This window comes from Adiantum capillus-veneris, chromosome 3 (genome assembly GCF_014529385.1).
Source record: "Adiantum capillus-veneris isolate H3 chromosome 3, ASM1452938v2, whole genome shotgun sequence".
In the NCBI taxonomy this organism is placed as follows: Eukaryota; Viridiplantae; Streptophyta; class Polypodiopsida; order Polypodiales; family Pteridaceae; genus Adiantum; species Adiantum capillus-veneris.
In genome coordinates, this window is record NC_140933.1 from 59346329 (window position 1) to 59363228 (window position 16900).

A 16900-nucleotide genomic window follows, 5' to 3' on the forward strand; every position below is an offset into this window, starting at 1 on the left:
GATTGCTCGCCTTAAAGACAAGAAGCTGCGAATGAAAGCCAAAGAAATCGAGTCAACAGAATCAGGAACATCGCGTCGACCAGCAACTACGACAACCACCATTCCACCACCACCACCGGCTCTTGGGGTAAGAGATGACCAACAAGATATGTTGGCCCATATTACTGACCAAATGCAGAATTTGTCTGTCCACTTAATACAACAAGGGAGGAGTCAAGAAAGAGATCAAGACCCTGGAAGAGCACGACGACAAAACAGGGAGTATCATTGCTACAACTGCGGAGAAGACGGTCACGGTATGTACTACTGTCCCAAACCACGACAAAACTATAATAGTGGAGGTAGGAGGAACCAATTGTCACCCCCTAGAGAAAGAACATCCCCACCCCGAGCACCACCCCCACCAACACAAATTCTACGTCCACCCCAGACACCACTACAAGCATCCATCCCACCTCTTCCACCAGCCCCACCACCTGATCACCCTGTAAACATCATAAGGCTAGAAGAGAAAGGAAAAGCCGTAGTAGTGGATCCACCGAGAGCAAAGGAGAGGGACAAGGGTAAGGAGAAGGTAACCTTTTTAGAACCACTTGAGGCCATGACTGTGAAAAGAGCTAGGAGGGAGAAGGCTACACAATCAGATGATGAGAGAAGCATGAGAGGAGAAACTAGCAAGAGGCCATCCAGGCCACGACGGAAATTGGGCATCACCGACTTCCAGCTAGGGGAAAGTTCTAAGCCCTATGATCTAACATTGGATATGGCAGAGCAAGGACCGAAGATTACATGGCCACAACTGCTACATCTTGCACCAAAAGTAAGGCGACAATGGTCTAAAATGGTAAGTACAAGACGCTCCAAAACAAAGGTAGCCGGAGCAATTTCGGGATGCAACATGGATGATATCCTTCCAATTGTCGACGTAAACATAAAAGGAAAGAGGGTTGGAAACACCTACATTGATGGAGGTGCACAAATCTGTGTAATGAGCGAAGCTATGATGCTTCGATTAGGACTCGAGGTTGACAGGCCTTCTCCATGCAAGGCAAAGATGGCAAACAACGCAAAAGTAAAGTGTGTGGGTGTGGTAAGTGCCGTGAAAATCAAAGCTTTCAACACTGAGGTAGAGGTAGATGTTTTTGTAATGCCTACTAAGGGGGAGGGCTATCCACTAATTTTGGGAAGGCCATGGTTGATGGCCATGAAGGCAAAACAGGACTGGGGTACTGGCCTTCTACGCATGACCCGTAAGAAAGGGGAGACAATCTACTACGACATGAGGATTGGCAAGCAGAAGCAAATGAATCTGGAAACATCGGCAGATGAAACCACTAGCGAATCTTCCAGTTCTGAGGAGGAGACCACATCCACCGACGAAAGTGACAGTTCCATTGATGTGATGGGTATCATTATGAAGGATCCACAAAGGGTAAGCACAACTGGTGATCCATCACCAAAAGGGAAACCGAATGAAGAGGAGAGAGAATCACCTGGCCTAGGAGGAAGTAGGTTGAAGGGTATGTTGTCTACGGAATTAACACTTGAGGAGAAAGATAGTTTTTTGCAAATGTTGATGGGATTTCCTAACCTGTTCATTGATAACTATGAAAGAATCACAGGCATTACAGTGGTGGAACATCATATTAAGCTGAAGGAAGGGGTAAAACCAGTTGTGCAAAAGCTACGACGATTGGGGGTCATACAAGAAAAGGCACTCTTGGCCGAGGTAAGGAAACTGCTGGAGGCGGGATTCATCTATCCTGTAGAAAACTCAGAATGGGTGTCACCCGTAGTGGTGACGCCTAAAAAAAATGGTAAGTGGAGGGTGTGTGTTGACTACAAACCACTAAATGAAGCTACAAAGAGAGACCACTTTCCTCTCCCTTTCTTGGATGAAATTCTGAATGAAGTAGCGGGTTTTGAATGCTATACCGTCTGTGATGGTTATTCTGGATACTTTCAAATACGCATAGCCTTGGAAGATCAGCTAAAAACCACTTTTATCACGCCATGGGGTTGTTTTGCATACAGGGTTATGCCCTTTGGTCTCACAAATGCACCTGCCACATTCCAAAGATATGTCACATATGTTTTTCAACCGTTCTTTGGAACATCCATAAGAGTGTTCATTGATGATTTTTGTATATATAGCTCCCGTATTTCACATTTAGAAAAGGTAACTGAAGGTTTGGCCAGGTTGCAGAGCCTAGGTGGGCAATTAAATGTGGATAAATGCCACATTGGGGAGAGTAAAGTCATTCTACTAGGCCATGAAATTTCAGCAAAAGGTATCAACGCCGACCCAAGTAAGGTGTCCGCACTCATAGCCCTACCTTCACCAACGACCGCACATCAACTGGTCTCTTTTCTACAGAAGGTGAGGTACTTAAGTAGATTCATACATCTACTATCACAACTTGTTCTACCACTGCAACAACTCACTCAGAGATCAACTTTCACTTGGGACGAGGAAAGCGAACATCACTACAACAAGGTAAAGGAGGTCTTAGCCACTCTGCCAACTATCTCACCACCTAAGTGGGATGAAAAATTCTATGTCACCTCAAGTGTTGGTGATGACTCATTGGGGGCTGTGCTACTCCAAAAGGATACGACGACATCTTTCATGAGGCCAATCTACTTCTCTAGTCGAATGATGACAGTAGGAGAGAAAGGTTTCACCCATGTGAAACACTTAGTCCTAGCTCTTAGATTTGCAACTACAAAGTTTAGGTCATATTTGTTGCCTAAGCAATTTGTGATTCTAACCACGGATGAAATATTTCCCTATGTTATACAACACATGGATGTGTCTGCTAGAATTACTAAATGGCTAGTTCGTCTGCAAGAGTTTGACTACACGGTACAGGTAGAAAGCACGACAAGGGCAAGTTTGGGGGGACTCATGACCTACCAAGTCTTTGAAGGGAAGGAGAAGCAATCTAAGGAAGGAGAAGTCCGATTACCTCCAGTACCACCGATGGTAGAAGGAGCATACTCTCTCTACTTTGATGGAGCCTACAAGCGAGCATCCGACAAAGCAGCTGCAGGCATAGTGGTCTTTGATGACAAAGGGACAAAGGTATTTTCGTTGGGCCAATTGTTAGATTCACATTCTAACAATGAAGCTGAGTATGCAGTACTAACCAAGGGTCTACAATGGTGCGTCTCACAAGGTGTACAACGCCTTAATGTATTTGGGGATGCTCTACTTCTGGTAAGGCAAGTAAATGGAGCATGGACATGCAAGAATCCTAGTTTAAGGACTCACTTAAGTGGTGTAAAAACCTTGTTGGGTAAGTTTGAAGAAGTTCAAATACACCATATCCCAAGGGCTCAAAACCAAGAAGCAGATGCCCTAGCAAGTGAAAGACTACAGGAAGTGGTGGTTGAAGCAATAAAGCTAAAGCTCCCTCTATTTCAAGGAAGTGATGCCTTGCCTGACATCATGCATTTTTTGGAAACAGGGGAATTCCCATCAGATTTAACAAAGGGACAGAAGCAATGGCTGACGCGGAAGGCCACAAGGTATCGACTCATCAATGATGGTTTGTACTGTAAGGGTAAGGACCAAATACTCAGGAAGGTCCCTCTCTCTCAGGAAATCACGGGAGTAATTGCTAGTTGTCACGACGGGGTTTGTGGTGGTCACTTTGCCCTAGACATAACAAGTAGAAAAATCTTGCAGGCAGGCTTCATATGGCCTAGCCTCAACCGTGATGTACACCACTGGTGCAAAACGTGTAAGTTGTGTCAAAAGGCCGGCACTAGGTCACTTATGCCTGAACCACAGACACCTATTCTCTCATATGGCCCATTTGAAAAATGGGGTATTGATGCCATTGGGCCATTACCTAGGGCCAACTCAGGAAAATTCTACATTATCATAGGGGTCGACTACATGACTAGATGGGCAGAGGCTACAACCACCACTAGAATCACAGCGGTAGAGGTAGCTAAATTTATCTACGAGCACATATGCTGTAGGTTTGGCACACCTTTAGAGATCATCTCTGATAGAGGGCCAGGTTTCAGAGCAGACTTGGTAGGAGAATTAATGCAGAAACTGGGCATTACAAGGAGGCACTCTTCACCATATTACCCTCAATGTAATGGCCTAGTTGAAAAGGTAAATGGAATGGTTTCTAAAATTATTACCAAGCAGGTAAACAATCATCCTGGAGACTGGGATAAGTATCTACTACCAGCTTTATGGGCCTACAGAACTTCATTTCGTACATCCTTGGGATTCACACCGTATCATCTAGTATTTGCTAAGGAAGCAATCTTGCCCATTGAAGTGCAACTACAAAGTCTCAGAGTAATGGCAAGCCAGCTTCAACAGCCCAACATGCATTTGAGAGATCACATCATCAACTTGGAAAGACTGCAGCTGGACACAGAAGAAGCAATAAATTATTATGCAGCACAAGCAGAGCATAGACGGCTTAGCTTTAACGAGCATCTCCGGGAAAAAGAATTGAAGAAAGGAATGTTGGTGCTCCGCTACGACAATCGCTTCGACAAGCGCAAGGATAAGAAACTCCTACTCCGATGGGAAGGTCTTTTCATCGTCAGGAAAAAGTATGCCAATGGAAGCTACCAGCTTATGGAGGCTGATGGAAAATTCATAAAACCAGGGTAAATGGTTGGCGACTTAAACCTTATTTTCTTCGATTTGACCAGGCTCCACCTATTGACATTCCAGATGAGGACACACCATCAGCCGCCACCTCCAACGATAATGATCAAACAGATGAGCTAGAGACATGAATGCCTCTAGCCAAAAGGGGAGGGCTAATGATGGGGGCTTTTCACAAGCCAAGCTCCCATACCCCTCTTCTCTCGTCCCCACCCCATGAAAACCCCCTCTTAGGGAAGGAGTGATAAAAGACATTGAAAAAAAGTAAGAAAAAAATAAAGTATGATTATGTAAATATATGAGAAAGGTAAAATAGGCCACCTCATGCCTGCGGGGCAGCCCATCCCCACCTTGCCTCCTTTTTCTTCACTGTTGCCCCGCCGTGTGTCCCTTTTCCTCTCCTCCACTCAAAAGGTCAACCCCCTCTCTCTTCCCCTTGTCCTTTCTCCTTTCTCTCTCCCCTCAAGCTACCCCACCTCTCACCAATAATGCATTCTAACTCACCAATAATGCACCCTAACTCACATGCAACTTACCCTATCTTCCAAAATAGTATACCCCACCCCCCCTTTCTCTCTCCTATCATATCCCATGACCCAAATACCCCCCCCTCTCTCTAAAGGTCGCCATGTCTCTTGTCTTGTAGCTAAATAACCTCCCCCACACTCACACACACTCAGTTTCACTAAAAAAGGTGCCCACAGACCCATCCCCACCCGGTGGTTACCTGATTTTTCTTGTGTTCACACACATCTGCACACAGATTCACCTCTGAACACACTCCTCATTCTCCCCTCTTGTAATTACTTTATTCTCCATGTCACCTCTCACTTTTTTTCATCAACCCATCTCTCTCTCTTAGTCTCTCTCTCTCATGAGACTGCTGTTCTGGCACATATACACACAGCCAGACAAGTGGGGCCCACAGTCACATGGCCTATGTAGATAATGATTTCTTCATTTCTAAATTCTAGAATTTCTCCCCCCCCTCCTCCCCTATATAAAGAGGGGTCACCATCACACAAAAAACACACAACATCACCAAAGAACACACTATGCACTGTGTGTGCCTAGTGCACACACACACACACACACACCCACACCATCACCATCATCGCAATCACCATGCTTGTCTTGAGCATGACCTCTACACCCTTGGCTATGGAAGATGAAGGGCAACTAAATGAAGGATGATGGCCATAATCCTCGTGCGAGTCTTCGCCATCAACTCCCACCTATCCGCCATGTGCTCTACCACTCTCTCCCTTCTCATTCCCCTACCCTATGCTCCCCATTTCATCGCCTAATTCTCTAAATAAAGCTTGAGGTTTTGTGAGTATGTTTTTTTGCAATGTTTTGCCCATGTGAGGTGTGCGGAATTGCCACCTAGTCTTGTGTTTTGGAGTGAGCTTGTGTATGTGTGAAGGGTGTGCGGATTCGCCATCCTTTTGTGATGCCTAAGTACTAAGCCGCTATACCCCCTCCCTCACTCTCTCTCTCTCTCTCTCTCACTTGATCTCATTCCCTTTCCTTTCCATCATTACTCCCAAGCATCCATCTCTCTTGAATGAAAACTTTGTTATGGTGGTGTGTTGTTTGCGTCCTAGCCGCTGAAGCTAGGTGGTGCCCCCCTGTTTTCTTTACCATGACAGGCTCGAGGCGCGCCATTCGGTCCTCGGTGATTTAGAGGCCGTCGGGGTTCAGGGTTCGCTTTGCTCCCGTCAACACATTGCAGTGAGTTGACGGGTATAGGTTGAAGCCACTAGAATGCTTCATGGTTGTACATACCAAGTCACTTGGGCTGCGTTGGCCTTCAAGTGGGAGTTTGTTGGGATTCAGGCCAACTGGTCGGACATCCCACTTACTACTAACCCATCTATTAACTTAAACATTATACACTTATTCTTTAATACAACATAATAAGGACCTGAAACAGAATAACGTTGTTGTGCGCTCCACCCAAAGCAGCTCTCTCTCTCTCTCTCTCTCTCTCTCTCTCTCTCTCTCTCTCTCTCGCACTTGCATCGCACCGCGGGAAGTCTCCCAAGCACCAAATGGATTAGTCATCCATTTTGGAATGATATTGTAGGGTAAAAATGGATACTCTACTTGCTAAGAAACATGGACTAATGACTAGGCTTTATCTTCTCTTCCTCATAGTCGACAATGACTATGATCTCAAGAGAGAGGTAATGTCATAAAATCTAATATCTAGCTAACCCAAATGATTTTCTATGTTAAATTGATCATTTAACATGGGAGAATAAATGGGAACAAGAGTTACAATAGAGACATGTGATTCTAGACCTATCTCAACAGGGGACCAAAAGGAGAGATGGTTGCATCTCAATAGGGGTCCAAAAGGAGATTTTCTACCAAAGAGCAATGTGTAATAAGTGCTTCTAGACTTATCTCAGTAGGGGACAAAGAGGAGAGATGGTTACATCTCAATAGGGGTCCAAAAGGAGATTGTCTACCAAAGAGCAATGTGTAATAAGTGCTCCTAGACTTATCTCAGTAGGGGACCAAGAGGAGAGATGGTTACATCTCAATAGATGTTCAAAATGAGATAGTCTATCAAAGAGCAACGTGCATCTAATGGAGCTTAAAAGACCTTAGGGTTAGCTTCATTAAAGACCTCCAATGATTAGTGTTAAAAGTCCTTTGACCTTTGACCTTAGGCAAGCCAGGGATGAGCTTGAGGTGAGACCCCGACCCGAGCTTGAGGTGCTTGTCATGCTTGGTGACTCAGGTTCTTGAGGTGTTGTCATGCTTGATCAGTAAGGTGCTTGAGGTGCTTGTCGTGCTTGGTGAATAGGGTGCTTGAGGTGCTTGTCATGCTTGATGAGGAAGGTGCTTGAGAAGCTTCCCATGCATGGGGGGTAAGGTGCTTGAGTAAAGAAGAGACCCTACAAAGGAGGGAGAAAGCCCCAAAGTTAGGGGAGTCTTCGACTTAACCTCCCACTCACCCAAAGAGCACCCCCTTTTTCAGGGGGCACATGGACACATGTGAGGCTCTCCCTATGCTTAGCCACATGGGGTGCTTGAATCCTATTGGTCGGGCTAAAGAGGGGTCCAATGAGCTTCTAGTTCAATTCAACAAATATCTAGATATTTTCAAGCTCTCTCTCTCAAAGAGGTAAGGAGGACACTTGTCCTAATGATACCCATGTTGCTTGAGATTCATTATGCATGTGATTGGCTAGGCCTAGAGGGGTCCAATAAGCTTCTAGTTCAATCCCTGAGCAATGCTGACGTGGCGTGCTATATGGGGTAGTAAAAGAAGACAAAGAGTATTTTAATGCCTTAGAAAACTATCCCACGAGCCATTAAAGATCTAACCGAGAAGGAGAGTTGAGAGAGAGAAAGAGGGAAAGTTAGAGAGAATGGGAGGGTGTGTGTGTGTGTGTGTGTGTGTGTGTTAATAGGACAAAGAGAGAGAGAGAGAGAGAGAGAGAGAGAGAGGGTGGGAGTGTGTGTGCGCGCGCGCGCGTGTGTGTGTGGGGTGTGTTCACACGCCACGAAGAGAGAGAGCGGGCGGCAGCAATACGTTGTAGGAAACTATCCCAAGAGACCTTAAAGATCTATCTGACGAGGAAAATACAACAAAGCAAGTGGGAGAGTGTTCATGCGGCAAAAGGCAGTGCTCGAGAGTCGAAGATCGAAATTTAACCGCTGAGTCTGCACAATCGTCGAAATTCACCAAAACGTGCGTCCAAGCTCGAGATCAACCACCGGCGCTCGTTGAACCAATTTTTTTTCAGTTTTTATTTTCTTAATGCCCGAAAAAGCCAAATTTAGTCCGAAAATTAGAAACGCTAAAAATCACCCGAAAATCCCAAAAACTGCTAGAAAAATCCAAAAAATTCTAAAAATCTTAAAAAATCATTAGCAATCACAATCAAACAGTTTTGACACGCATAAGCACACCAAAGATAAAAGTTTTTGTCTAAAACACAATTTACGACGACAAAATCAACAACCTGGCCCCCAAAAATAGCGAATCACTCAAAACTCGACCAAGGAGGGCACAAATGCACTCAAAATGATGCCGTAAATATGCACATAAAATATCTCGTAAAGATCGTGAGATATCAATTTTTAACGGAATTAAGCAAAAATTAATGCAAAAATCTGTAAAAGTTATCCATAAAATACCCAATTTTTTTAAAATAATTCTTCACACATAGTGGATTAGTGCAGCCAAATCAAATCACAATAATCACATTGATTCAATCGCAAAACAATTTCATCAATAAAATCCAAATTAGGCAATTAAAATCGATAAAATTAGGTGAAAAATTGATGCATTTGGAGTGTGTAAATCCCTATTTTGAGCTCAAAAATGCAGAAATTAACCATTACACACATCAAATATGCAATCAAACAATGAATTAATCATGCACATTAAGCACTTTTTAGGCGCGCGCGCGTGCGCACACACACACACACACACACACTAATAATTGGTAGTTTTTACCAATTTTTAGGTGGGCACAAAAAATGGTTAATCTTGTCGAAATTGCAATTTGAATTCACAAATCTCTAGTTGGGTATGACCACAACACAAATCAATCATCACATTGAAAAATCATTAAGCACACATTGATTTTTAGGTGCACAAGGGCAAAATAGTGCATACACACCTAAAATTAGGCATACACACACTCAATTAGAATGCACACACACACACACACACACACACACACACACACACACACACACACACACACACACACACACACACACTTGATTTTAGTGCACACACACTTGCAAGTGACCATTCAAGCATACAACAATTAGCAATGGGCATTCACCAATTAGCAATTGAATTTGTTAATTCCATATGTCTCCAAATCTGAAAATTTTTGACATTACGACAGCACGAAAATGAACATTTCAAAAAATTTCAAAGCATAACATAGCATCGACATGGCATTGTAATTAGCATAGCATATCATAGCATAGACATGGTGTTAATTAGCATAGCATAACATAGCATTGACTTGCCATCATCATGGCATCTCTACTCATCTCTACACATGTTTAGATTCTAAGGAGGTTGAGAATACCACCTTGTTTACCTTTCCAATGAAGATCGGTTGAAAGCTCCAATCCTTAGTAGAAAATTAGTGTGTAAGTTAACAAAAATTAGTGAAATTAGCAAGGGGTTAGTGTGAAAGTAGAGTGTGTAGGCACACAATTGGCAAGATATGGTGACAAATTAGGAAAAAATGAACACATTGCTTCATGCACACACATCCAAAATCCACAAAACCATAAACACACAAGTGAAATTAGTGAGAAAACACATGCAATTATGCCATAATTACACTAGCATAGGCCATCGTCCCCGGTAGCGGCACCAAATGTTGGGGGTACCATCATTGCATAGCTCCAATGATCAACAAAATTATCAATCCGGAGAGATGAGCTACCCGGCTACGGCATGGAAACACTCAATTAGTGAGCTAATCATGGAAACATGAATGGTAACTCTATGAGGTAACCATCTCGGCCTATGGAGGAGCTAAGCCACAATGATTGGCAATCTCCACATCCACTTCCCTTCACCTCCAATCAACCCAATTACACACACTAACGATTGCAAGACGCAGACATCACTAATCCTATCATGCAACACACTAATCGCAAGGACACACACACAGATCTATCAAGCACCACACTCCAACCAAACCTACATGCGCACATAAGCAAAAGAGGACAATCACACAAGATTAGAGCAAGATTAACCACTTATTAGTTACGATCTAGCTAACCAAAGCATCTTTAGCAATCACAAGAAGCATGAGAGAGGCATAGTGAAAGAGAATTAAGCATTGATTAGTGTTAATCAAGTCAGATGAGCTAGGAGAAGCTCAAGGACTCCATAGCCACACACCTCATGATCTCTCACCAAAGAATGGTCTCAACAAATGAGCTTGAGAATCGTAATTTCTTTTACACACTACCTTATATACCTAGGGTAAAATATGCATTGTCCGCCCAAGGCCTTTAGGACTCCACCATTTGCTAAATCTGCAACCTAGGCACACTAACTGACCTATTCTTTATGGCTTGGAACTCCCATTGAACCCATAACACATTAAAAATATTACAATGGCTTGAAATAAATCGGTAATTTACAATACATAGCCATTTTGAAAAATGTAAAAAATGTGTAACTCCAATCTTCACTGCTTCTTTGTATTCATCCTTGACGTGCATTTATACATCTTTGGTCTTTTAACAGCTTCTGTTAACTGACGTTGGCTTAGTTCACACTCTACTCCTTGAACAGTAGGTTGAATCCCTCTATGCCCCGCATAGGGAGGAGCATGGGACTCATACTTTACTTCTCATTAAGAGAGTGAGTAACACATAGCCAATTGCCATGGAGAAGATAACCATCCTACAAAGTGAATGGTTCTTCTTTCTTCCCTAAGGCAAGGGATGAAATTACATCTTTAAAATTGGGGTCAGTAGCATACTCATCTATCATGGAAGATAGATCATTGTGAGTTGCTATGGACACTGCATTGGTCCTTGGCTGTCGTGATAGTGCATTAGCTACTTGATTGTGCTTGCTAGCAATGTTAGAAATATGAAAATTGAATTGCGAAGAAAATTTGCCCACCTCATTTCTTTGTCGGAGAGCTTGGTTTGCGTCGTGAAGTAGGTAAGAAAACAAAAAAGAAATTCTTGATGAGCTTCCTTTCAAGGGTTTTGTTTGTTGGAGTGCACTGATTAGAGAAATGCCAAATATGGTTGTGGTAAGGAGGCTCAAGATATATACTACCTATGAAATTCTTGCAAAAGCAAAAGAAATCCTTGATGAGCTTCCTATCCAGAATGTCGTTGCTAGGAGCACATAGCACCATATGCCAACCTGACTTTGGCAAAGAAGCTCTGGGCTATTTTCAACAAATGCAAAGTGAGTGCCTTTATGCCTAACATGGTTGTGGTAAGGAAGCTTAAGGTATACACCAAATCACATCCTTGCAAAAGCACAACAATCCTTGATGATAAAAAACTCACTAATAGATTACGAAATTCTGAACTCTTTGTGTGTACGGTGCTTTAATCGATATGTATGCCAAATCTGGCGGGAATCCAGATTTTGTGTTTCACCATTGAAACTTGGTCCTATACATATAGACATAAGCCAAGCTACCATGACAAACGTCTTGCATCAAGGATTCTGCAACCAAGCGTATGGCTTTTGAACGTGTTACTAGTACACACACTGAGATTTGCAATACTGGGCTACTTTACAGAGACACACATTTAGGAAACACATTCGCTATTGTGTATGTCAAATGTGATGGCTTCACAAAAGCACGAGAAGCTTTGATAGAGCTTTCTATCAAGGGTGTTGTCCCTTGTAACTAATTGATTGCAAGATATGCTGAATGAGGACAAGGTCAAGAAGCTCTATACCGTTTTTGTCAAATACAAAGTGAAGGCCTCTCTCCAAATGCAACCACATATGCCTCTCTCCAAATTACTAGTACAGGAAAATTCATTGCATTCTTTAAGCAAGACAACTAAAGCAAAACTGTGGACTTCTTTGACGGAGTGAAACAAAGGTAGATTAGAAAGACTCCTAACAAACACTACCTGCAACATACATGCAGCTCTAACACCAGAGACGACTTAAAGATGAGTTCCTTGAAATACAAAATTGAAATAAAGTCAAAAGGTATATTTATGTAATGTCACAATGTACACAATGATTACAAAATTTTGCAATCAGCGAATAACTACAAAATGTCGCAATCCATGTGCCCAAGCGCTTTTGTCCAGGCCGTTTGTAGTTGGGCTGGTCCCACACCACCTTTGTGGCCTCCTTTTGCTCACTGGAGTCCCCCATTGTGTCATCTGTCTCCTGTAGAATCTTGTGGGGGGTCTTCAATTCAACACGGCCTAATCTGGCACAACTACAACACTCTAGGTTTTCCCTCCAATGTTTATCTATAAAATTTAGAACAATAGAGTCCTCTTCACTGGCCCAAATGCTCAACACATCTCCTCCCCTAGCAAAAAAGTTTGCTCTATCCTTTGACTGTAGGTATTCCCACAACCATGGGCCGAGCATGCACGTAAGAAAAGGCATTTGACCTGTATTAACATGGGAGCCAAACTTTGGCACATTACAAATGTTTTTAGCATAATTAAATAGACACTTGTATGCACTGTCATCAACTAGTAGAGTATTCTTAGGCCCAAATTGGCTAGTAGACCTTTTCCAAAAGTCGTCCAGATGCTTAAAGAAAACAGGTTTTCTACCGTTGATCTTGTGCCTCTAAAGCACACTACAAGAAGACTGCCCAATGAATCCTGCCATCACCGCGTGTAAACAAGGGAAGCATTCACAAAAACGAGTCACTAAGTTATGCTCCATACTGGAGCTCTAGTCGGAAGACCTTGGAGTGACTGGCTGCCGACAATAAAAACTGCCTTGCATCACGCTGCATAAGGAAGTATAGCCGTCTAGGCCTCTCGACCAAAACCTGGTCATAAAGTAGATTCCATGTTGGAAGAAAAATTTCTTCATCCAATACTACTTTATGAATCAGAAGATCGTTCAAATTCAAAATCAGAGTTGTAGGAGCATTGTCCACACTATCTGGGATATAGTAGTCTTCCTCAGGCACTCCAAGTATCCGGCTCGGATCGTTGCAGTTTGGGAAAGACCATGCTGCTGAGCTAGAGTTATATACCTATGCCAGCTTCATGAAAACCTTTCGCTTCAGCTCCAAATAGCTTTGTAACCTTTTAAACGGGTGATCTATCACAAGTTTCTTCGGCCTTAACTTGTAAATCGATCTTCGTGGTGAACACACTAGCACAACCATCATATCCTAATGTATTACTGCTTTCAATAGACTGTACATAAGGCAACTAGCTTATTTAAAAAAAAAGAAAATATTTGCAAAAAAGACATTGTATATCATTCATAAGTTGTCCTTGAAAAAACATAACATTTACAAAGGTGAATCATATCATTCATAATTTGTCCTTGAAAAAACATAACATTTACAAAGGTGAATCATATCATTCATAACTTGTCCTTGAAAAAACATAACATTTACAAAGGTGAATCAGGGCTATAGACCAACACCATCTTGGCTGGTAGCAATTGGATGTCAAGAATCAACAGCAGGGTGACTAGCCAGAGGGACTTCGAAAGCGAGCACATCCCCATCAACTCCCGCACAATTAACCAGGGGTTGGTTAACTACCTGCTTGGTAGCATCGCCAGCAGGGACTTCAGCTGCATCCCCACTGTAAGGTCTCTACTTTCAAATTGCACACAAGTTCTATTACGCATTTGTATTTTTTTGAACCATCACTCCTTATTTAAGATATTCGAGTTCAAATTATGAATCGTAGGTTGAGAAAACCTAGAAATTAAAATTTACGTTACAAAATTCTGACATGTTTAGCTATATGAATCACTAACTAACTTATTGCAAGACTTATTTACTGATTGTAGAATTTTCTTTTACTACTGTAAAGTTAATATAAGACTGTAAAGTTTAACTTAAAAATGTAAAGTAAATTATCATTAAGAAAATAAATAAAATAATTATAAAAACAAAAGAATACACAGGGATGACAAATGAAGGTACATGGATCACATAGGAGGGGACAAAGTGGGACACACTGTCACATGAAAAAGGAGAGGCTACTCTTGACTAATCTTAATGAGGGGGGGCTTGTGTGGCCTTATCTTTTGATGATAATGACAAAGTGGTCAAGCTCATGGGTACCACAAGGGTACCAAAAACGCGGGTATGATTTTTGGGAAAAAAATAAAAAAATATTTTTTAAAATATTTTTTTAATTTTTTTTTTGAAAAAAAGTTGGACGTTTTCTTTTCTGCTATAAATAGAGCATCCATGCTCACACATTAGACATAGAGATTGCTTCTATAGCGCTCACGAAGTGCTACCACTTCTCTTAGAGAGAAGGCGCCCACAAACCACTAAGAGAGCAAAAACTCTAGTAGACTAATAAGGTGTGTATTAATTGAGCATTCAATTAGTTTTAAGAAGGATATGTATGTATGTGTGCTATCTCCTACTCTAATCTCTCTAATAGATTAGTAAGATTCAACTAGCTATGTGTATGTGTGCTATCTCTTACTCTAATCTCTAATGGATTAGTAAGATTCAATTAGTTATGTGTGTGTGTGTGTGCTATCTCTTACTCTAATCTCTAATGGATTAGTAAGTTCAATTAGTTATGTGTGTGTGTGCTATCTATTACTCTAATCTCTCTATTAGATTAGTAAGATTCAATTAGCTATGTGTATGTGTGCTATCTCTTACTCTAATCTCTAATGGATTAGTAATATTCAATTAGTTATGTGTGTGTGTGTGTGCTATCTATTACTCTAATCTTCTAATAGATTAGTAAGATTCAATTAGCTTTAAGAAGGATATGTGTGTGTGTGTGTGTGTTATCTTTTACTCTAATCTCTCTAATAGATTAGTAAGATTCAATTAGCTTTAAGAAGGATATGTGTGTGTGTGTTATCTTTTACTCTAATCTCTCTAATAGATTAGTAAGATTCAATTAGTTATGTGTGTGTGTGTGTGCTATCTATTACTCTAATCTTCTAATAGATTAGTAAGATTCAATTAGCTTTAAGAAGGATATGTGTGTGTGTGTGTGTGTTATCTTTTACTCTAATCTCTCTAATAGATTGGTGAGATTCAATTAGCTTTAGAAAAGTACGTGTGTGTGTTCTCTTTTACTCTAATCTTTCTAATGGATAGTAAGATTCAATTAACTTTAGAAAAGATGTGTGGGTATGTTTTCTCTTACTCTAATCTCTCTAAGTATACCTACTCTCTCTAGTTAGTACATCTTCACTATTAATTTATATATTGTTAATTGAAAGTTAATACATAAGAGAACTCATCATATTCTTATTATACATGATGAAATTCTCATTCACCAATGTTATTGTCAATTAGGTTAAATAGAATTTTGAATAATACTAAAAATTGATTTAGTTGAAGTATAGAATTGAAGTTAAAATTGGATTAGAAATGTTATGCATAAAAGTAATGCATTCCTAAACTTTCACTCGTAATTTACACACTTAATTTTTAATTAATTATGATTAGCAAATATTTGATGTATAGAAATTAGATGTAGAACAACAACACTAAGTGTGAATCCAAGTTGGCGAGGGTTCAAATTACAGACTCTCTTTGAAAAGAAGGAGATTACTAGGGACATTGACCAATTTAAAGTTCTAAGTGTATAACATAAGTATAGTACAAAAAAAAATGGCTCCAAAGAGTGCTTGAACCCAAGGCGCTAATGATCATGAAGCTGGTACAAGTAACGGTGGAATCCCTGCGGAAAATGCTATGTCTCCACTAATCGGACCAATCGGAGCTATGGTATAGGTTAGTATTGCAGTTTCAAGTTATGCATCATTTCATATGCGAGACCATAGGAATATATTATTTACCTTATGAAAAAAAAACACGGATCGAAACCACGGGGCTTAACCCCAAGAAACTCGTCATATGTTTGACAAGTAGGAAAGATTGTCTGGTTAAACTGGTTGCTATAGAAAAGAATGTTTTTCCAAAACCTTCGGTATGGTTTCTCTCAAGTCTCTCTACTTATTAGCGCTGGTATTATGTGGCAGTTGCCGAGGCGTGAGATGACGCCCAGGATGGCACCGCTGATGCTGTGGTGGGAGTACACCCAGATTAGCCCAGCTGGATACTGCGGTTTTGTTTTGCCGTGGCGTGAGGATGACACCCAGATTGGCACCGTTGTTGTTGTGACGGGAGTACGTCCAGATTAGCACAACGAGTACTTGTCGAGCGGTATGGGACGCTCATGAGGACAAGGGTTTTTATAAATAATGTATATACCGATCGGACATAATAACGCTAGTAGAGATTCTTGAGTGAACCTAATCCAAGGGTTGTTGGTTTAAAATTGGACGACTTCTTGTTTGACAATTGTTTGTAATACTGTTTGAAGGGTTGTTTTAACGAACCAGTATCATAAATAAAGTAAAGGAACATGTATGTTTAAACAATGTGGTAGTAATTAGATAACAAAAGAAGGGTGAGTGTGGTGTGGAAAGTGGGAGAATGATACCCCGATGGTATCATTCTATGGACGGTTGGACCCGATGAGTCGGGTAACTTTCCAACGCTAGAATGTTTTTTTATTAGTCATAAATCTTAAAAGAGACAAACCTTGGCGGCTGTG